The sequence below is a fragment of the Acinonyx jubatus genome, chromosome F2 (genome assembly GCF_027475565.1).
Source record: "Acinonyx jubatus isolate Ajub_Pintada_27869175 chromosome F2, VMU_Ajub_asm_v1.0, whole genome shotgun sequence".
NCBI classification, from domain to species: domain Eukaryota; kingdom Metazoa; phylum Chordata; class Mammalia; order Carnivora; family Felidae; genus Acinonyx; species Acinonyx jubatus.
Window position 1 is genome coordinate 52,987,433 of NC_069394.1, and position 22,085 is coordinate 53,009,517.

The 22,085-nt window shown below is 37.7% G+C and overlaps 1 long non-coding RNA gene across 1 annotated transcript in view; it reads right to left on the reverse strand.

The window, feature by feature from the left end:
- Positions 1-19,476, reverse strand: part of LOC113600676 (uncharacterized) — a 74,626-nt gene extending 55,150 nt beyond the window's left edge. Inside the window, exons 1-3 of the long non-coding RNA XR_003421786.2 lie at positions 18,852-19,476; positions 17,483-17,693; positions 15,763-15,895 (exon numbers count right to left, since the gene is read on the reverse strand). This is a non-coding gene — a long non-coding RNA (uncharacterized LOC113600676). The remainder of the gene's footprint in view (positions 1-15,762; positions 15,896-17,482; positions 17,694-18,851) is intronic.
- Positions 19,477-22,085: the final 2,609 nt, after the last annotated feature.

The following is a 22,085-nucleotide window of genomic DNA, read 5'->3' on the forward strand; positions in this document are numbered from 1 at the left end:
GAGCCCTGCATCAGGCTCTGTGCTGACAGCTCAGAGCCTGGAGCCTGTTTTGGATTCTGTGTCTCCCTCTCTCTCTGCCCCTCCTCCACTCACGCTCTCTCTCTCTTGCTCAAAAATGAATAAACATTCAAAAAAAATTTAAATAATCTCTTAGTTTTCAATAATGCTCACATTCCTTAATAAACAGTATATAAAAATTTTGATAAAATAAATATTTAAATAAATAAAGTAGAATATATCTTTATATACACTTAAGACATTCAGTTTATCAGTAATTTATTTAGAAATTTTTAATCTATTCCCACAAAAATTACTCTTTCTTTTTCTGTTTTGAACAATCCTGTTTTCATTTTAAAACAAATATTACCCTAGATATTGAAAATGAACTGGTAAGGGGGCTCCTGGGTGGCTCAGTCGGTTGAGCATCTGACTTCAGCTCAGGTCATGATCTCCCAGTTGGTGAGTTCGAGCCCTGCGTCAGGCTCTGTGCTGACAGCTCAGAGCCTGGAGCCTGCTTCAGATTCTGTGTCCCCCTCTATCTTCGCCCCACCCCTGCTTGTGCTCTGTCTCTCTCTGTCTTTCAAAAATGAATAAACATAAAAAAAATTTAATGAACTCGTAAGGTCTCTATGATGTCCTATTCTCTGGAACCATTTATATAATAAGTGAATTATCTGTTTAACTTCCAAAATAACTAATCATGTAATTTGTGACCTTTCAATAAAAGCACTTAAGTGACTTTTTCCCCCAATTCTATCATAATATTTATTTTCTTGACTTTCTGTTTTCCTTTTGAGCTAATTTAAGCAATATATAGTTTACTCAAAAATGCTTCATTGGTATTTCAATTTTATTATAACAAATAGTATTGTTATTTTTCTACATTTAGGCTTATCAAGTATAATCCATTTTATTTTATTTTTAGAGAACCAGATTATGAATTTATCTATTAATTTGGACAATTTGTGGTTTTATTACTTTCACTTTTACTATTACTTCTTTCTCAATACTTCTTAAGTTGAATGCTCAGCTCTATGTTTCCTAAACTACTCAGAAGAGCATTGCCCTTAGATATTAATATGTATACTATGAAAAAAATTTTCTCTGATCAAATAGTTTGGGAAACAGTGAATATTGTATTTCCTCTTAGTGCTTTACAACCCTCATTATCACATGAAAGATACTGAGGAATTCTCAAATTAAAAAAGGTTTAGCTTTTTTAACACAGCATTTTCCAAATTATTTTTACCTCAGAACACTTTCTATGGTATAGTATACTTCATAGAATAGTATAGTATAATATATATACATCATATAGAGTAGTATACTCTCTGTAGTACAGTATACTTTCTACAGTATACTACTAACATTTTGTGGTTTGGTGCTGTGGACAGTTCAGGAAATTCTGGCTTTAGGTCACTTGTATTCCTTATGGCTTGCTTGTAAATGAAAGTATTTAATGATATGAATTTGTCTCTGGATACTTCTTTGACTCTATCTCATGTTCTAATATATAACACTTTCCATTGTCATTTTCTTAAATTCTTTGATTCAAGAATTATATAAGGGAGTTTTTAATGTTCACACAGGCTATGGGTTAATACTTTTTAAAATTAAAGCCCAATTTGGGGCACCTCGGTGGCTCAGTGGGTTAAACGTCAGACTTTGGCTGGGGTCATGATCTCCCGGTTTGTTAGTTTCAGCTCCGTGCTGGGCTCTGTGCTGACAGCTCGGAGCCTGGAGCCTGCTTCCAATTCTGTGTCTATCTCTCTCTGCTCCTCCCCTGCTGTGCTCTGTCTCTCTCTCTCTCCCTCTCTTTCTCAAAAATAAATAAACATTAAAAAAATTTGTTTAATGATTAATTTTATTTCACATATAGTCTGTGTAATTTTTGCTTTGGAGAATTTATTGTGTTTTTTGTGACACAGTAGATGATATATATTTTTTTTAAATACTCACAGATCCTGAGGAAAATGTTTTCTCTTTGTAAAGCACGGAGATTGTGCACAATATATACATATACATCAATAAGTCAAGATGTTAATGGCACACTATTAAAGTTCTCTGTTTCTCCTTTTATATCTACCTGTTCATCTGTCAAAAAAGTGAGTGAATGTATTAAAGAGATGTAGTAGAACTGTATTTCTATTTCTGCTTATATTTCTACCAGTGGTTTTCTTTATATATTTTAGGAAAAATAATCCTTTATTACATCTTCATTCCCTCCACCCCAACTTCTCAGCATTCTCTATCCTCTTGCCTTGTTTTACTGTCATTTATACATTCATCTGTTTGGCTCACCACTGTATCTTCAGCATCCAGAAGAGTATATGGCAGATAGTGGGCATGCAATAAATGTTGAAATTAGTAAATCAGTTATACTTCACATCAAATAAAAAAGACCCTCTGGGTGTGTCCTGGATGGTTCTGTTGATTGAATGTCCAACTCTTGATTTCAGCTCAGGTCATGATCCCAAGGTCGTGGGATCGAGCTCTGTGTCAAGCTCCATGCTAAGCATGGAGACTCCTTGAGATTTTCCCTCTCTCTTTCTCTCTCTTCCCCTCTTCCTCCACTCCCGCTCGCACACTCTGCCCATCTTAATGCATGTCTGATTTCTTTGTGTTTGTATTTGTCTACTACATTCTTATTCATCTTGTGATTTTATTCTAAATGGGTAGCTTTGTTTTAGGTGTAGTCATTCACAGAATTCTACTTGTAAACAGAATAGTTTAAGTTAATTGACTCAATCTGAGAATCTCTTTTAATAGGGTGACTTAATTTTTAAATTGATTATTACAATAAACAGCTTTTGTGTTACATTTTTAGTCTAATTCTGTGGTATGCCACTGGCTGCTTTAAAACTTTTAAGAACATATTTAACCAGACTTTTCACATTATCAACTCCAAGAATAAAATTTTATATCAATCAGCATGCATTACCTTTTCCCCCCTATTCTTCTCCTCCCTCCCTATATTTGAAGTCATAATATGTGATTCTAGGTCAATCTCTTTGTACAACTAATTGTAATATACTATTCATCCTCTACCTTAATACCTTTTACTATTTTCTACTTGTGCACATCTTTTTGCTTTGCTTGTCTGGAAAATGGACATTTCATGGTAAATTGTTCCCAGGAAGAAAATCTACAGCCGATAATGAAGAAGCTAAACACACTCGTGGGGGTTTGGGGAATCCAGAGAGATATCAGAGAATGGAGCTTAGACTTCTTGGAAATACATCTACTCAGTTGCCAGATAGTGCTGGGAAATAAAGTGAGAAAAAGGCTAGAACAAATAGTTATTTTGGCTGAGGAGGTGTAGGGATTGTCCACCCAAATGTTACCCGGATTTGCCTCTTAGAGCAAGGTGTGAGCAGAGGACTGTCTCCCCATCCACAATACCCAGACAGTCGTCAATGGGTGTTCACCCTGAACATGGAGGCCGTGCTTACAGATCCCAGTTAGGAATGCATACTATGCATACTACATTACATGTCAAAACTGAACCAACATGGTGCTGACATATCAAGGTCCTCATCCCTTTCCTTTCCTTTCCCAGGTTACACAAGAGTCAACAAAAACTCGTGCACATTCAGATAAAGTTACACCAATGCTGGGCCCCATAAGGAAGACAGGGTTTTTCCAAAAGGAATGGCCTAATTGTCCTACCCAGTCTCAAGTGTCCAGTTATTAGGGAAGAATTCTTTGCCCTATTCAGATAGCTTCCTATGTGGAGGGAAATTTATTTGTGTGCTGGGAAGCCTGTCTCAGGACAAAGACCCATGTACCTGAGTTTAAGAATATGTGTCATCAGGGAAAGGAGCCAAGATGGCAGAACAGCATGGCAGTTTTTTTATGTCTTGTGACCATGAAATACAGCCAGACCAACACGAAACCATCCTGCACACCTAGAAAACTGATCTGAGGAATAACACAACAATCTGCACAACCTGAACCACGGAACTCAGCAGGTACGTGGCACGGAGAGGTGAACTGGGGGAGAGAGAAGCTGCGGGAAGGGAGGTGCTTTTGCAGGCTGAGACAGGAAGGAGACGGGGGAGGTGTGGGGGGAGAGTTTGGGAAAAGCACCCCCCCCAAAAAAAAACAGCTGGAGAGAAAGTGGAGAAGTGGAAACAGCCACAGGGACTGAACTGAAAAGGGAGAAAGGAGAAAAGAGAGCGTTTAAATTCCACTAAGACTATAAACAAGGGGAGCGGAGAGTCTGCAACTCCGCAGCTGGATCCCTGGCGATGCTCTGATGAGAAGGGCGAGTCCCCAGGAGCAGAGTGAAGCCCAGGCAGTTCTCAGGCCACAAGGGGAAAGGCGGTTCCCTTGCTGGGAGGACATTTGGTAGAGGCTGTGCAGCTGACAAAGGTGCCAGCACACCCCATGGAACAGCCACATTCGCTGATGCTGGAACAAGGTCGCTAGGAGTGAAGCCTGGTGCCAGATGTGTGTTGTGATTTTCCATAATCCCTGAAATGCTGCTGCTACACGATCACGTGAACTTTTTCTGGGGTGGGCTGGCAGCCAGCCCCAGTCTCTGGGCATCGGCACCAGAACAGTCCTGTGAACATTCCTAGGTGTGGCTGGCATCCAGCCATTGCTTGGTGAAACCCTCCACAGAGGGACAAAATGGGTCAGAGACACAGTCCCTCAGAAATAAGGGTCGGGAAAAACAGCCGTATCTGAGATAAAACACAGGAGGGAGGTGCTGCCTGGGGCTTGGTCATGGACAGTGTAAAAGCAGGGAGTGGACAGAAGCCGGAGTCAAAGGACAGGTGTGCAATTACTGATCAGGGAGAACAGAGTTCAGATACTGGAGATTGGTAGCTAGGTGACGCCATTTTCACCGCTCCCGTGCACGCCCATACGCACCTACAAGCACCACCACGATCCAGCCCAGTAAGCTAAGCATCGCCATCTAGTGCATAATGGAGCCTTTACACTAAGCCCCACCCAACTGGGCCAACCTCGCGCTTCAGGAACACAAATCTCTCCACCTGCTTAGTTTACAGACTATAAATCACAGTTTGACTTCTAGGGGAAAATGAAGTAATTTCAATCGTATTTCAGTCTGTTTGCTGGTCCATATTTTCAATTTCCTTTTTTTTCTCTTTTTCATTTCTTTTTCTTGAATACAGAAAGAGAAAAATTTTGTTTTAATTTTCAATTTTTATTAAAAATATTTTTCTTTACTTTTTCTACTATATTTTTTACTTTTGTGTAAAATTTTTCAAATTCTATTTTACTTCCATCATTTCATTTTATTCTATTTCAGTGTATTCATTTTTCAAAATTTCAAACTATTTCCTTTTTTTTCCTTTCCCCTTTTTTCTCTAATCTATCAAGCACCTTTCAACACCCAGACCAAAACACACCTAGGATCTAGCATCATTTATTTGATTTGTGTGTGTATTGTTTTTAATTTTAATTTTAATTAAAACATTTTTATTTTAATTCGTTTACCTCATTAATTCCTTTTCTCTCTTCAAAATGATGAAACAAAGGGATTCACCCCAAAAGAAAGAACAGGAAGAAATAACAGCCAGGGACTTAACCAACACAGATACAAGCAAGATGTCTGAACCAGAATTTAGAATCATGATAATAAGAATACTAGCTGGAGTCAAAAATAGATTAGAATCCCTTTCTGCAGAGATAAAAGAAGGTAAAGTTAGTCAGGATTAAATAAAAAACGTTATAACTGAGCTGCAATCCCAAATGGTGCCATGGCAGCAAGGGTGGATGAGGCAGAGCAGAGAATCCATGATATAGAGGACAAACTTATGGAGAATAATGAAGCAGAAGAAAGAGGGAAACTAAGGCAAAAGAGCACAATTTAAGAATTAGAGAAATCAGGGGCGCCTGGGTGGCGCAGTCGGTTGAGCGTCCGACTTCAGCCAGGTCACGATCTCGCGGTCCGGGAGTTCGAGCCCCACGTCAGGCTCTGGGCTGATGGCTCAGAGCCTGGAGCCTGTTTCCGATTCTGTGTCTCCCTCTCTCTCTGCCCCTCCCCCGTTCATGCTCTGTCTCTCTCTGTCCCAAAAAATAAATAAACGTTGAAAAAAAAATTAAAAAAAAAAGAATTCGAGAAATCAGTGACTCATTAAAAAGGAACAACATCAGAATCATAGGAGTCCCAGAAGAAGAAGAGACAGAATAAGGGGTAGAAGGGTTATGTGAACAAATCATAGCAGAAAACTTTCCTAACCTGGGGAAAGACACAGGCATCAAAATCCAGGAAGCACAGAGGACTCCCATTAAATTCAACAAAAACCGACCATCAACAAGGCATATCTATGCCAAAATCTATACCCAAAATCTATAAAGAATTTACCAAACTCAACACCCAAAAATAAATAATCCAGTGAAGCAAAAGACATGGGCAAAAGACATGAATAGACACTTCTCCAAAGAAGACATCCAGATGGGCAAGCAACACATGGAAAAATGCTCAACATCACTCATCATCAGGGAAATATAAATCAAAACCACAATGAAATACCACCTCACACCTGTCAGAATGGCTCACATTAACAACTCAGGCAACAACAGATGTTGGCAAGGATGCAGAGAGAGAGGATCTCGTTTGCACTGTTGTGGGAAAGCAAACTGGTGCAGCCACTCTGGAAAACAGTATGGAGGTTACTCAAAAATTAAAAACAGAACTGCACTATGACCTAGCAATTGCATTACTATGTATTTATCCAAGGGATACAGGTGTGCTGTTTCGAAGGGACACATGCACCCCAATGTTTATAGCAGCACTATCAACAATAGCCAAAGTATGGAAAGAGCCCAAATGTCCATCGATGGATGAATGGATAAAGAAGATGTGGTATACATATACAATGGAGTATTACTCAGCAATAAAAATGAGTGAAATCTTGCCATTTGCAACTATGTGGATGGAACTAGAGCTAAGTGAAATTAGTCAGTCAGAGAAAGACAAATATCATATGACTTCACTCATATGAGGACTTTAAGACACAGAACAGATGAACACAAGGGAAGGGAAGCAAAAATAATATAAAAACAGGGAGGGGGACAAAACATAAGAAACTCTTAAATATGGAGAACAAACAGCAGGTTGCTGAAGGGGTTGTGGGAGGGAGGAGGGGCTAAATGCGTAATGGGCATTAAGGAATCTATCCCTGAAATCATTGTTGCACTATATGCTAACTAACTTGGATGTAAATGAAAAAAAAAAAAAGAATCTAGTGATTCATCACTTATATAAAACATCCAGTGCTCATCAATTTTACCAAATTTTAATGAATTGAAATTTAAATTTAAAAATCGGTTCTTGGTTTGAGTTATTAGAAAAATTTTAACTGTATTTGGAACAACTTGGACATTCGAATCTACTTGCTTTGACTATAAATTTTGTGACATCTACATACACACCAGATTCAGGTTAGTTAAAAAAAAAAGGATACAAAATATCTCAATTTTTAAAATATCTGTTATATGTTGCAATGATATTCTCTTGGATATAATGGGTTAAATAAAACCTATTTTTAAAATTAAAAAAAAGAAGAATATGTGTCATCATTGCATATGGCAGGTGTAAGGGGTGTGGAAATTAGGGAGTAAATCTTTTCTCCTGGGTTGTGAAGACTTCCTAGGGGACAATGGGCAGGACAATTTATTTATATGTTAACTTTTAAAATTAATACATTTCAATTTTTATATTAGATATTTTCTGTTCATCCGTTGAATTTGCTTTACGACCTGACAATAATTTGTGATTAAGTCTAAAGAGTCTACTCCAGACCTGGCATGCAGAAAACACTCAATAAATACTGTTGGCCAATTTTCTAGACTTTTTTAAAGCATACTCTCTAGAGAATTAGTTGTGAAAAGTTTACTGTCAACCTCACATTTGTGAAACTAGTATCTCTGGGATGTGTAGTCTAGTGAGGCACAAGTTTCACTCCACATGGGATACGATTAACCATCAGGCTCTATTAGAAGCTTGCACCAAAGCAGACTATTATATACAAATGGAGGCATGATGAGGCATTTCCATACCCCATGCCACTCTTCTCTTGACATCGTGTCAATACAAATCTTCCTGTATTCTTTCCTTAACTCAGTTAGGCCCTGGGTTGACATTAGCATAATTGACCTAGAAATTATAGATAATAGCAGCAAGAAATGGTTTTAACAGGCTAGACAACATTATTTAGTCTTTTTCTATAATTCCCTTTTTATTACTGTTATTTCACTCTCTTTAATCTATTTACCACCCCTTGTGGAAGCACCAAGGCCTTTGAGACTGCTGCGAAGCACCCTTTCTGTGAAAGCCAAGCCTCCTTAAAATGTCATCATTCCTCACAATAACCTTCAAGGTCAGTTACTTAATGATTTTATGTTCCAAGGAGAATTGGGAGACTCTAGGTTAAGTGTCTTTCCCCAGACAAATCAGTAGCACAGCTGGGGTCAAAACTGTACTTTTGGCTCCAGTTAATTCAATTGGAAAATAATGTACCCCCTGTCCCCCACCCCCACCCCACTAGGATTGCTGCCAAGACCATTCAGAAGGTATAAATGTAGTATTCTGGCTGTGAGCCTGTATTTTACCTTTAATAAATGGGCATGCTTATTCTTCCCAGGTGACTCATCAATGAGCCTTAGTCTTTTGACTTAGCTATGCACTAAAGTTTACGTGAGGATAGGATCCAGGGCACTGCATGGGATTACAGCAATAAAAGCCTTTTTGTCTAGAAGCTTTCCATCAGTATTAATGTGGAAAACTCAAAAAGTACTCTTCTTGCCATATGTGGAGCAGAATAACCTGGCTAATGTATGTGGAGCCTGTCCTATTGGCACATAAGTACCTTTGGCAATAGTCCCAACAAATCTTAGCGAGTATCCAAGGTCAAGTTTTGTCAACACTTGGGTGGAAGTCATCCAGAGAAAACCCCAGGTGTGGCAAGAGATAAGTAGATGATTCAGTAGTTGACATTCTCCCTTCTGAGTCAATAATTAACCCCAGCATGCTATTATTGGCACTCTGAAGCCTCCTGTAATTTGCATGGCTTAAAAATTAGACTCAGTAGAAACTACTGGTCCTAAAGATAGTCAAGAGAAAGCAATGAACCTGGTTGTAGCTACATCTCAGAATTAATTGGCTACATAAATTCTGTCAAGTTCTTCAGGATTTTCTGTAAAAAAAAAATTTGCTTTAATTTCTCCATAAAAGCATAATTTCCTTGGAAAAATTAGTGTGGACATTACAGCTGTGACGTAGCATCTTGACAGTTGTGGGAATGGTTTTCTCATGCTGGAGAATTGCTTTGAGTTTCTTCCAAAAGAGAAGGCCACATGTGAATTGTAGTTGGGCAATGAGGCTCAGACACTTCAGTCTCTCAGTGGCTACAGACAATTTTCTCTTCAGGGAAAGACACATTTCTGAAGAAATAGCAGCTGAAATATTTATGCCCATTTACCTTAACCTTTTTAGTTTATATTCAGAATGTTGATACTTTTTTAAGTTTATTTATTTATTTTGAGAGAAAGAGAGAGACAGAGAAAGAGAGAGCAGGGGAGGGGAAGAGAGAGAGAATCACAAGCAGGCTTCGCACTGTCAGTGCAGAGCCCTATGCAGGACTCAAACTTGCGAACCACGAGATCATGACCTGAGCCGAAAGCAAGAGCTGGTCACTTAACAGACTGAGCCACCCCCAGAATGTTGATGCTTAAATTTCTTAATTATACCTTCATTTTATTAAACCATAAATTCTTCATGTTTAGGATGAATATTTTCACTGCTCTTTTTGCGTAAGGGTTAAACAGGGCAACCCTATTGATTAACAACTGTAAATATAGGCTGAATTTCTTCCTGGTTCATAGTCCAGATGGCACATTGTATGTTAACGTGTTCATGATGGTAACATTTGCAAGCAGCTAAAGAAAATCACTTTCGATAAAGATTTGTGAGGAAAAGAGACCAATCTAAAGGAGGGATGGGAGGATATAACTGATCCAGACATATCCGCTCTACCAAGTAATATCTTTTGATGAATGGTCACTATGATTTGACAGAGTGGGGAAACTGCTAAATTACGAGACCACTTAGAAGCAAAAATAGTAAATATATAAGTGTTCGAACTACTCTTATAAGCTTGATAATTTTTTTAATTTTAGTTTTACTGAGGAATAACTGACATATAACACTGTAAGATATTTAAAATGTACATTGTAGTGATTTGATATACATATGCATTATGGAAGGACTACCCCAGTCAAGTTAATTAACATACACATCCATCCCCTCATGTATTTCTTTCTTTCTTTTTTCCAGTAGGAACATTTACGTTCTACTCTGCTAACAAATTTCAGTTATACAGTATATTGTTATCAATTACTGTCACCAAGTTTTACACTAAATCCTCAGAACTTACTCATCTTATAGCAGAAAGTTTGTACACTTTCACCAACCTCTTCCTACTTCCACTCCACCCTCAAACCCTGGAAACTAGCTTTCTACAATCTGTGTCGATGAGTTTGACTGTTTTAAAAATTTTATTTATTTTTTGGATTCTACATGTAAGTGATGCCATATTTGTCTTTCTCTGTCTGGCTTATTCCACTCAGTTGATCCAAATTGCCACAAACAGCAGGATTTCCTTATTTTTTATGGCTGAATAGTATTTCACTATATCCATGTGAGAAAGATAGATGTATACAGATATACATCTATCTCACATCTTTGTTCATTCATCCATGGACACTTAGGTTGTTTCCATGTCTTAGTTACTGTAAATAGTGCTGCAATGAACATGGGAGTGAAGATATTTCTTCAACATCCTATTTTCATTTTCATTTCCTTTAGATATGTATCCTGGGGTGGAGCTGTGTCGTATTTCTAGTTTGTTAATTTTTTAGGAAACTTCAGGGTTTTCCATAGTGGAGTACCAACAGTGCACGAGAATTCCCTTTTCTCCACATCCTCACTAACCCTTGTCATCTCTTGGCTTTTAATTATAGCCATTCTAATGGGAGGGAGATAGTATTGTTGTTTTGATTTGCATTTTCCGGATAACTAGTGATGTGGAGCATCTTTTTTTCTTTTAAGCTCATTTATTTATTTTTGAGAGAGAGCACAAGCAGGGGAGGGGAAGAGAGAGAGAGAATCCCAAGCAGGCTCCACACTGTCAGCACAGAGCCTTAAACTCATGACTCCTGAGATCATGACCTGAGCCGAAATCAAGAATCTGGCGCTTAACCAACGGAGTTACCCAGGTGCCTTGTGGAGCATCTTTTCATGTACCTGTTGACCATTTATATGCATCCTTTGGAAAAATTCAGCTTCTCTAGCCATTTTTTAATCAGTTTGGTTTTTGTTTTGTTTTGCTATTGAGTTGTATGGCTTCTTCATATATTTCGGATATTAAGCCCTTATCAGATACGTAGTTTGCAAATATTTTCTCCCATCATAGATTGCCTTTTCCTTTTTCAATGGTTTCCTTTGCGATGCAAAAGTTTTCTTAGTTTTATATAATACCACTCTTCTATTTTGCTTTTGCTATCTTTGCATTGCTGTCAAATAACAAGAAATTATTGCCAAGATCAATTTCAAGGAGCTTATTCTCTGTATTTTTCTCTGAACATTTTACAATCTCAGGTCTAATGATCAAGTCTTCAGTCGATTTTGAGTTTATTATTGTGTACGATGTAAGATATGGGTACAGTTCATTCTTTTGCATGTGACTGTCTAGTTTTCCCAACACCATTTATTTAAGAGATGACCCTCCTGCACTATATGTTCTTGGTTCTGTTGTCAATTGATTGAGCATATGTATACATGGGTTTCTTTCTGGACTCTATTCTCTTCCATTGATCTATATCTGTTTTTGTGCCAATACCAAACTGTTTTCATTGCTGTAACTTCTTAAAAACTTTTTAGAATGTTTATTTATTTTTGAGAAAGAGAGAGAGAGACAGAGCACGAGCGGGGAAGGGGCAGAGAGAGAGGGAAATACAGAATCCGAAGCAGGCTCTAGGCTCCCAGCTGTCAGCACAGAGCCTGACATGGGGCTCAAACCCATGAGCTGTGGGATCATGACCTGAGCCAAAGTCAGATGCTCAACCAACTGAGCCACCCAGGCACCCCTGCAACTTTTTAATATAGTTTGAAATCAGGAAGTGTGATGCCTCTACCTTAGTTCTTCTTTCCAAGATTGCTTTGGCTATTCACAGTCTTTTGTGGTTCCCCACAAATTAAGAATGATTTTTCTATTTCTGTGAAAAATGCCATTGGAATTTTGACAGGAATTACATTGAATCTGTAGATTACTTTGAGTAGTAAGTACATTTTCACATCAGTTCTTCTAGTCCATGAGTATGGAGTATCTTTCCATTTATTTGTGTCTTTTTCAATTTCTTTCATCCATGTCTTATAGTGTTTAGTGTAGAGATCTTTCATCTTCTTGGGTAAATGTATTCCTAGGTATTTATTTTTTGAGGTACAATTGTAAATAGGATTGTTTTCTCAATTTCTCTTTCTGATGGTTTGTTTTTAGCATATAAAATGCAACTGACTTTTTTTTTTTTTTGTAAATTGACTTCGTATCCTGCAACTTTACTGAATTTATTAGTATTAGTGTATTAGTTCTGAAAGGTCCTTGGTAGAGTCCTTAGAGGGTTGTTTTTTTTTTAACATACAGTATCACATCATCTGCAAATAGAAACAGGTTGGATGACTTTTATTTCTTTATATCCTACCTAATTTCTCTGGTTAGGAGTTCCTGTAGTGTGTTAAATAAAAGTTATGAGAGTGGGCATCCTTGTCTTGTTGCTGATCTTAGAAGAAAATCTTTCAGCTTTTTAACATTGAATATGATGTTAGCTGTGGATTTGTCACATATAGACTTTATTATGTTGAGGTATATACCCTCTATATGCAGTTTGTTGAGTTTTTATTATGAATGGATGTTGAATTTTGTCAAGTGCTTTTTCTGCAACTATTTAGATGATCAGATAATTTTTATCCTTCGTTTTGTTAATGTGATGGATCACATTAATTTGTGGATGTTAAACCATCTTTATGTTCCTGAAATAAATCCCACTTGATCATGGTGTGTGATTCTTTTAATGTACTTTGAATTTAATTTGCTGATATTTTGTTGAAAATTTTTGCATTTATGTTCATCAGGATATTGACCTGTAATTTTATTTTCTTGTAATGTCCTTGTCTTGTTTTGGTGCCAGGATAATGCTGGCCTTGGAAAATGAGTTTGGAAGTGTTCCTTTTCCTTCAATTTTTTTTTGAGTAGTTTGAGAAGGAATGGTATTAATTCTTTCTCAAGTGTTCGGTAGAATTAACCAGTGAAACTATTTAGTTTTGGACTCTTATTTGTTGGGAGGTTTTGATTACTGATTCGATCTCCTTACCAATAATTGGTCTGTTTAGATTTTCTATCTTTTCATGATTCAGTCTTGGTAGATGGTATGCTTCTAGAAATGTATCCATTACTCCTAGGTTGTTTGATTTGTTGGTTGTGATTATCTAGTTCACATCTGAAATTTAAATAGGAAAACCAGATGTTTTATATGACTGCTCTTCCTCACAGACATTCCCTGGGAAACCATGAAGACAAAAGTAGGATAGTGTTATGTTCCCAGCAACTCTAAGCAAAATGGGGCAGTGAAGGAGATTTATTCAGAGACCATAGCCAGCCTCTTGACAGTCAGACCCTCTTCTGATTCTAAAGCTCTCTCTTAGATTTTTCCACGGTAACATCCTTTCTCAGTTGTGCTTTCCTGAATATTTTACACTCCACCTCCCCCGAAATGTGTCTGCTCTATTTTCCCCCTTCCTTTGGTACTAGATAGTAGATTGGCTAATCTAATAGACTCACTATGAGAAAATTTTGTAATTGTTAATAATAACTTAGCATGTTAACTCCTTAATGTTACCTTTTAACCGGTGCTCTCCATGCTTTAACCCAGTGGTTTTTTAATTACTTAAAAAATAAAAATAAAAAAATGCTATCAAACGTATGTCCCCTTGGTACCACGGGTGGGTAGGGAATAGGTAAAAGCTAGTGATAATAGAAAAACAATGGAATGTTTATTTAAAATAAACTTTCTTTTTTTTTTTTTTTTTATTTATATTTTTTGGGACAGAGAGAGACAGAGCATGAACGGGGGAGGGGCAGAGAGAGAGGGAGACACAGAATCGGAAATAGGCTCCAGGCTCTGAGCCATCAGCCCAGAGCCTGACGCGGGGCTCGAACTCACAGACCGCGAGATCATGACCTGGCTGAAGTCGGGCGCTTAACCGACTGCGCCACCCAGGCGCCCCATAAAATAAACTTTCTTAAATGACACCATCTATTAGATTTTCTAGATCAAGATTTTTTTTTTTTAGCCAAAAGAATTAGGAGGTGGGATAGTATGAGTGGGAAGGAATAAAAGAAGCATTAGAAAGGAAAGGAAGTATTGAATAAGAATGAAGAAAATTGTCATTAAGTACAAAAGGATTATATACAGTGAAGCAGAATGCTGTTCTTGTCAAATGAGAAGGAACATTTAAACGCTTTCCTGAAATTAAGAAACCTAGTAGTTAAAATTATTAAAATACTCTTGAGAAAAAGTAACCATCTTCAAAATTATGCTGGCAATTTAGTGCTATTTTATGTATTATTCATGGTAGCCCAGAAAAAGAATTTTAGCCTAGGAAGAGAGTTTGTAAAAAGTGATTACTATAAGTCCCTTACTTACAGATATATGAACTGAGGCACAGTGAATTTAAGTAACATGCTTAAGATCAATAAGCTATAGAACTGACATTGAATAAATAGCCTTTAATCTAATGCTCTTATACAGGCTGAGTATAAAGATGTCTACATCACAATCCCCAGAACCTGTGACTACATTACCTTAAATGCTAAAAGAGATTGTGCAGATGTGGTTAAGATAAGGATTATAAAAATGGGGAAATGATCCTGGTTTATCTGGGTGGGTCCAATGCAGTCACAAGGGTCCTTGTAAGAGAAAGACAGAAGCTGAGAAGCAGAAAAGAGATGAAATGGTGAAAGCAAAGCTCGGAGTAATGTGCTTTGAAGATGGAAGAAAGGGCCACAACCAAGGAACGTAAGTGAACTTGAGAAGCTAGCGATGGCAAGGAAGTAATTATCTCCTAGGGCCTCCAGAAGAAATGAAGCTGTGCCAACACTTTGATTTTAGTTCATAAAACCCATTTCAGATTTGTGACCTGCAGAAATGTAAGATAATAAGTTTGTGTTGTTTACAGCCACCAGGATTGCATTAATTTGTTATAGCAGCAATAGGAAACTAATACATGCCTTTCCATCTAAACTGCTTACTTCATTTCATTAAAATAATCATGAGTGTTATTGAAAGGAGCAGAGAAATCCAGGAACTTTACTGAAAATTCAAATTACTGTTACTAGATAAACTGTAGCACAGATAGATGAACTCATTGACTAGTTTTCCCACAGGCTAACATATGAACAAAAGTCACTATTTAAAAAATTTCTTTTAAAGTTTAAAATAATTTTTTTAAATGACTAAATTGTTTTAAAATAAAATGGGAGAACTACTGTACTAGGAATCATTTTGTGCTAGGAAGCATTTGTTGGCTAGCTTAAGTAAAATGGAAACTAAAGTCTAGAAGAGAAGCCAAACTATAGAAAGAAGAGGAAATCTTACAAGAATCAAAGTGACCACTTTCTCTATCTTTCTGCCTCACCTTGCATGGCTCTTCCTCTCTGTGCACAGGCTTACCTGCAGCCTAGCTTTTTCCATTCCAGGTGATCCTGAGTTCAACATGGTAGCTCCAATTCTGGCTTTTTCTTAAATCCCACTTCAAGTCTAGCAGACACTTGCTGGAGTCACTTTTTCAAATATGATCTTCAAGCTGAGAAAAATAGAGAAGAGAGCTGGAGAATAAGATGAAAACAGGTACATCTGAATAAGACGCCCACCCTTGTCTAATCAGTTGGGACCATAGGGCCCCAAGTTCCTACTCATTAAGGGTTGTGCAGGAACACTATTAGAAAAGAATATGCGGTACAGACCAAGTGACCAATATGTTGATTACATCTCTAAATATTCAGGTATAAATTTATAACGTTAACTGCTATTATTGTTTTAAAAAGACAAAATACATAAATTAACATTTTCATTAGGCATAAAAGGATTCATGATCAAACAAAGTAATATAAAGCAAAACACATTAATAAGAGACCAACTTCTAGGAAAGCATCAAACAGGATGAATAAAAGTAAAGGTAAAAATTAATGAGTTAGGGGTGCTGGGTGGCTCAGTGGGTTAACATCCAACTTTTGATTTCAACTCAGGTCGTGATCTCAGGGTTGGGAGACTGAGCCCTGCATTGGGCTCTGTGCTGGGGCATGGAGTCTGCTTAAGATTTTCTCTCTCTCCCTCTTCCCCTCTGCACCACTCACGTTCTCTTTCTCCCTCTCTCTCTCTAAAAAACAAAACAAAACAAAAAACAAACGTGTCAGAAAACAGAGAAAATTTAGAATCAATCACTTAATGTAAGTGCTTGAAATAATTACAGAGTGACAGGAGTGAAAGAAACCCTCAGTAAGTCAAATCAATAAAAAGTGGGCAGCAACAGAAGTAAATAGTATTGTAAGTGAAAAATATAATAAAACTACAGATATCGAAAAGAATTAGTAAAGCAACAGAGTACCATGTGCACTATATACAAAAAGGTGAATATTATTTAGGAAAATAACAAACTATTATACTCCAGTTCAAATAGAAAACCAGCAACTCGGATTTTTTTTAAGGTAAGTAATAGTTCTCTGTCCAAACTTATTCTTGTCTCCAATTTAGTAGACAAGAAATTCCAAGTAATATCTTTTGATGAAAGGCCACTATAATACCACAGAGTGGAGGTCGTATTATCACTAGCCATTGTCTGTTCCCATCTCACCTACTTCCATCTCACAAATAATAAAGGCTTACTTACTTAGGCAATGATTTAATTCTTTTTAAAAAATGTTTATTATTTATATTTTGGAGAGAGAGAGAGAGCATGAGCAGGGGAGGGGCAGAGAGAGAGGGAGACACAGAATCTGAAGCAGGCTCCAGGCTCTGAGCTGTCAGCACAAAGCCCGATGCGGAGCTTGAACTCACAAACTATGAGATCGTGACCTGAGCCAAAGCCGGATGCTTAACCGACTGAGCCACCCAGGTGCCCCTAAGATAATTCTAATAAAACGATGTTTTCATAAAATGACATCTGTGAGAAATGTTGGAATTTGCATTCACATTTTTCCTTTCCTGAAAGTTAATTGCTCATCAGAGACTTTAATTCCTTAACCAGATAAGGTCCTCTGGTACCTCAACAATATGGGAAATTGGACTGGAGAGAAATCCTTGATCAAATAAAAGAAAATGGAGGCAATGGACCTGGTTATAAGATTAACCTTTGTAAGGTCAGTTAGCAGAACAATGAGCCGTGGACACCCACCATGCCGAAATCCCTCAGGTGGACCTTGATGTTCAGGTGCTAGAGAGCAGGCGGAACATGAGCTAAGAAGGCACAAGGTAGGCACTATCCTAGGTTTGATGTGAGTGGTGGAAAGTATGGAGGTGAGGCGTGCTATCCAGGTGGTAGATAGCAGGTCAGGCGCCAGTCAGCTCTTGTCTCTTGGGGTGTCCGTTCCCAGCGATAATCACACCTGTGTGGGGAATAAAGGAAACGAAGTCTCTTTTTTTTTCTCCCCTCAGAGTAACCTGCTGAGGCTGTTAATGTTTTTCCTGCTTCAGGCAATGAAATGAGGCAACAGAAAAGCAGACTGACTTTTACAACTAGCCCTTCTTTTCAGAAACTGAGATCATTCTTTCTGTGGTATTCCTTTTAATTCCAAACTGTGAACATTATAGCATATGGAGAAACCAATAGTACTTAAGACTGTCACAGATTAAATAAAGGTTATAGGTGGCAAACTCATACAGGCAAGTTCATACAGAACAAGCTTATTTTAAGTGGATATTTGTAAAAGTACTTACCATTTCCATCAGCAGGAGTTAACCCAGCTGTGCCAAAATTAGCAAGAGCCAAGACTGACAAATTCCTTTGGCTTTCTCCAGGAACTATTTTCTATACTTTCATTATCCTGCTTCTGAATTTGGTGTGAAAATGCATCACAATTAATGTCTAACACGATGCCGTTTATGATGTGGTTTTAAATTCCTCGGGAAATGGAATTAAACCATCAGACCCATTCTCTAGGTCTAAGGTGAAAGGTTAATGGATTTACTAAAGCGCTAAACAAATTCAAAGCAGTACCCTTTGGAGAGAGAGATGAGGAAAAGCATCAAATGCTTGTCTGGACAAATTTTTTCCTCCATTCTGAAAATAGTCTAAATAACATCAAAAGATGTGCAGAAAAATGACCGGGGCTCAAGAATTAAATAATGATGAGTCCTTCATTACTGCCTTCCACGGAGGTTTTCTAGCAAATTTGAGTTACCTTGTTTCTTGGAAGACACGCAATAGTAAATCAACAGCAAATGTTATCTACATGTAACAGATGGTAGAGATGAGACTGCAGAAAAACTGATATGCTCAGCTTCTCAATCAGTGGTAGAAAGAGGGAGTAATATTCAGACCCGGGAATCCATTATTCACTACTTGGGCCATCTTTTCTTTCCGAGAATTGAAAGTAAGATATTGCAGTTGAATACACAAAAGCTATACTGCTTCAAAAAACCTGGGCTCAACTATAGATGATGTAGCAAACTACATTATTGTTTTAAAGTGTCCATCCCCCTTTCTGCCTCCACAGGAGTATTCTTCCCTGTCTTTAGAATTTGGGCTTGCCCACACGACTTACTTTGGCCAATGGGCTGTTGGCAAAGGCACTATCGGCGAGAGCTTGAAATGTGCTTGTGCAATTATCTTCCTGAGTCTCCGTCATTGCCATGAAAAGAGATTCTTCTGCGTACCTGTTTGCCCAGATTAAAAACAAGTGGAGCCAACCATAGCCAAGCCTGAGCTTAAAGCAGAACCATCCATCTGAGTCTAGATCAGCCAACTCCAGTCAACAAGCTGACGCATGGAAAATAAGCACTTATTGTTGAATGGCACTAAGATTTTATGGTTGCGTAATAATAACTGACCAAACATGAGAATTATGGGGACTACAGTCTACAGCCTAGGGTCTGATGGTTAATCTCCTTTCAGCTCTGTTTCTGGAGCTGCTTTTCCTATTTTTAACTCGTGAGCCTTAATTCCCCCCAGGCTAAGCTGATTTGCTCCAGCTCCCAGCCATTTCTCCAATATTGCACCCAGTTTAATTGTCTTTACTATTGCCGCAGTATTTACAACTTAAATCGCCATAACCTCCGCGTCCCATGGGTTGATTGGTTTTTTTCTGTTATTGCCCAGAGCCGTCCATAGAATCTTCAGGGATGCAAAAGGGCTTAAGGTGTTTACAAACTTGGTGTCTGCGTATTTTTCCTCTTCTGCTATATTTAGAGAAAGACTAAGGTTACTGTTTGTTCAGGATAGGTTTTATCACTGTGAAATGTTGTTTTCTTGTGACATGCAGAAAGCAACTATTTTTTAAATTATACAATTTGAGTAGAATCCCATATGGATGAAAATGAGAAAATATAAGAATTGCTTTATTACATTACAAGTCCAACTGAAATAGATATATCGATTCATACAATGTATATAAGGGATGTAATTCAGACTTGCAAGTTGCAGGGTGCCCACTCTTGGCACTATTGACATTTGGGGTCAGATAATTCTTTGCGGTGAGGGGCTGTCCCGTTTAGCAGCATCCCTGGCCTTCATGCAAGAGATGCCAATAGCACCTCTCCTGGAGCTGTGTCAACCAAAAATATCGCTAGACATTTTAAAGTGCCCCTGGGAAAAATTACCTCTGTTGAAAGTACTGACATAGAGGTATTTACTTTCATTTATCAACTAAAGATAGCTCACTCAGAAACTTCTCCATTTTCCCTCTTCCCACCCCCGCTCATGATTCTGCTGATCTACCTGATCCCTAGACTCTCTCTAAAACCAAGGATAGTCATTCTTGCCTCATATCTGTTAAAGAAACATTTGCCGCATTGAAGTCCACTTACAATGCAATGATAAATGTCAAGGCAATATTAATAAATATGAAGTCTTAACTAGAAAGGGCCTAGTGAACATAGCATCAGTTATGCTAACTTTTTGGCTCAGTAGTATATATTGAAGCCAGACTAGCCAGATTAACAGGATACAGTACCAATGGATCGTGTGTCTGAACCTGCAAACAGTCTTGTTTTGTAGATCTGGTCATCATAATAGTATTCATTAAAGTGATAGTTTACCTGTATCTCATTTTTCTCAATCGTATAGAGTTAAGAGTACAAAATTTTCCTACACATTTGAAGAAGCTTTGCACTCCAAAACAGTTACAACTAGTTTGAGTCCTATAATTAGATAGTATAAAATTTCTTGCATGCAAACACCATAATCATATTTTGTTTTCAACAAAGAACCATCTGTTTTATAAAGGATGCACTCCCAGGCATGAGATATTTCATTTAGATACCATGGTGTTGCCATATTTTCCTGCCATGTGAACCATAGTCATTGCGAGTGTAAAGTCCACAGCCTTGTATCGCAATAACGTGATCTCCTTTTCCAATGTGCTTTTAGAGGCAGCATGTCAATATTTTATTCATAAAATGACATAGCAAATGTGGCAGTAATTAAAACAGTTCAGCTTTCAGCCAACCACACTGGCAGATGGTGAATACTTCTTTACCGACGATCTTAGAGCAGAAGCTATAAAGTCAAAAGATGTTTACTTGGAGAAGGCCTTGGCCAGTCTAACTACCACTGTTCCCTCCAAGTCTAATTTTCAATAAGTCTTATTTTTAAACACTCTAATTTCATTCAATTAGCCTTTGAACTATGCTTGGAAAGTGCTCCAAGAGATAATGCCTAGCATTGATCACATATATTATTATCTCATTTTATTCTCTTCAAGGTCTTATAAGATAGGTATCATTGTCTTCATTTTACAGATGGAGAAATTGAGGCTTAGGGAGATAAAGTACCTCTTCCAACTGAGTGTCAAATAAAGGTTTAATCCCATGTCCAATCTGACTACAACACTCCTATCCTGAAATGGTAGACTAGAGGTCAGAGTCATAACCATATGATGAGTTTGTAGCCAAATCATAATATATAGGCCACAGATTTTTGCCAGACCCAACAAACTTTCTCCATCCTTCTTAAAATTCTGTGCCTTGAATCATTTATGACAAAGTTCCATATTAAACAAAAAACTGGTAGGCAATGAAGAGAACCATATTAAAATCTTGCTACAAATAAAGCTCTGTTCTCTAGTTCTTAAGTAATCATACTGTTTCAAAAGTATAATTAGGGGCACCTGGATGGCTCAGTCAGTTGAGTGTCTGACTTCAGCTCAGGTCATGATCTCACTGTTGGTGAGTTAGAGCCCCATGTCGGGCTCTGTTCTGACAGCTTGGAGCCTGGAGACTGCTTCAGATTCTGTGTCTCCCTTTCTCTCTGCCCCTCCCATGCTCTCTCTCGATCTCTCTCTCTCTCAAAAATAAACATTAAAAAAAATTCTAAAAAAAGCATAATTAAATTTTTGGTGTAAAAATTCAGCTAAAGAGGAAGAATAAAGTTTATCATTTTAATTTTGTTATTTCTTTCAAAACTGTGTTTACCAGTTAGTGGAATGGTGTGTGTGTGTGTGTGTGTGTGTGTGTGTGTGTAATTTGTAAGAAGTAAGGTTTGAGTCTTAGGTTTCATATTCATGCCATTCCTTTTCATACCTTCAGAAACACAATTAAAAATAGATCAAGAACCTTGTTTATGGTACAACTATTTTCCTGATAGAAGTCAGAAAACTATAAAATGAGTTGGTTCATGGCAATGTATATATTATTTCAGAGCAGGATGAGGAAACATAATGCCAAAAGCATGCACTAGAAACGTTATTTCCATATAAAAATAATGAAATGTCAAGATCAACAGGAATCCCATAAATCACTATTATTCACTTCCATTTCTTAGTTTATTATGAAGTGCATGC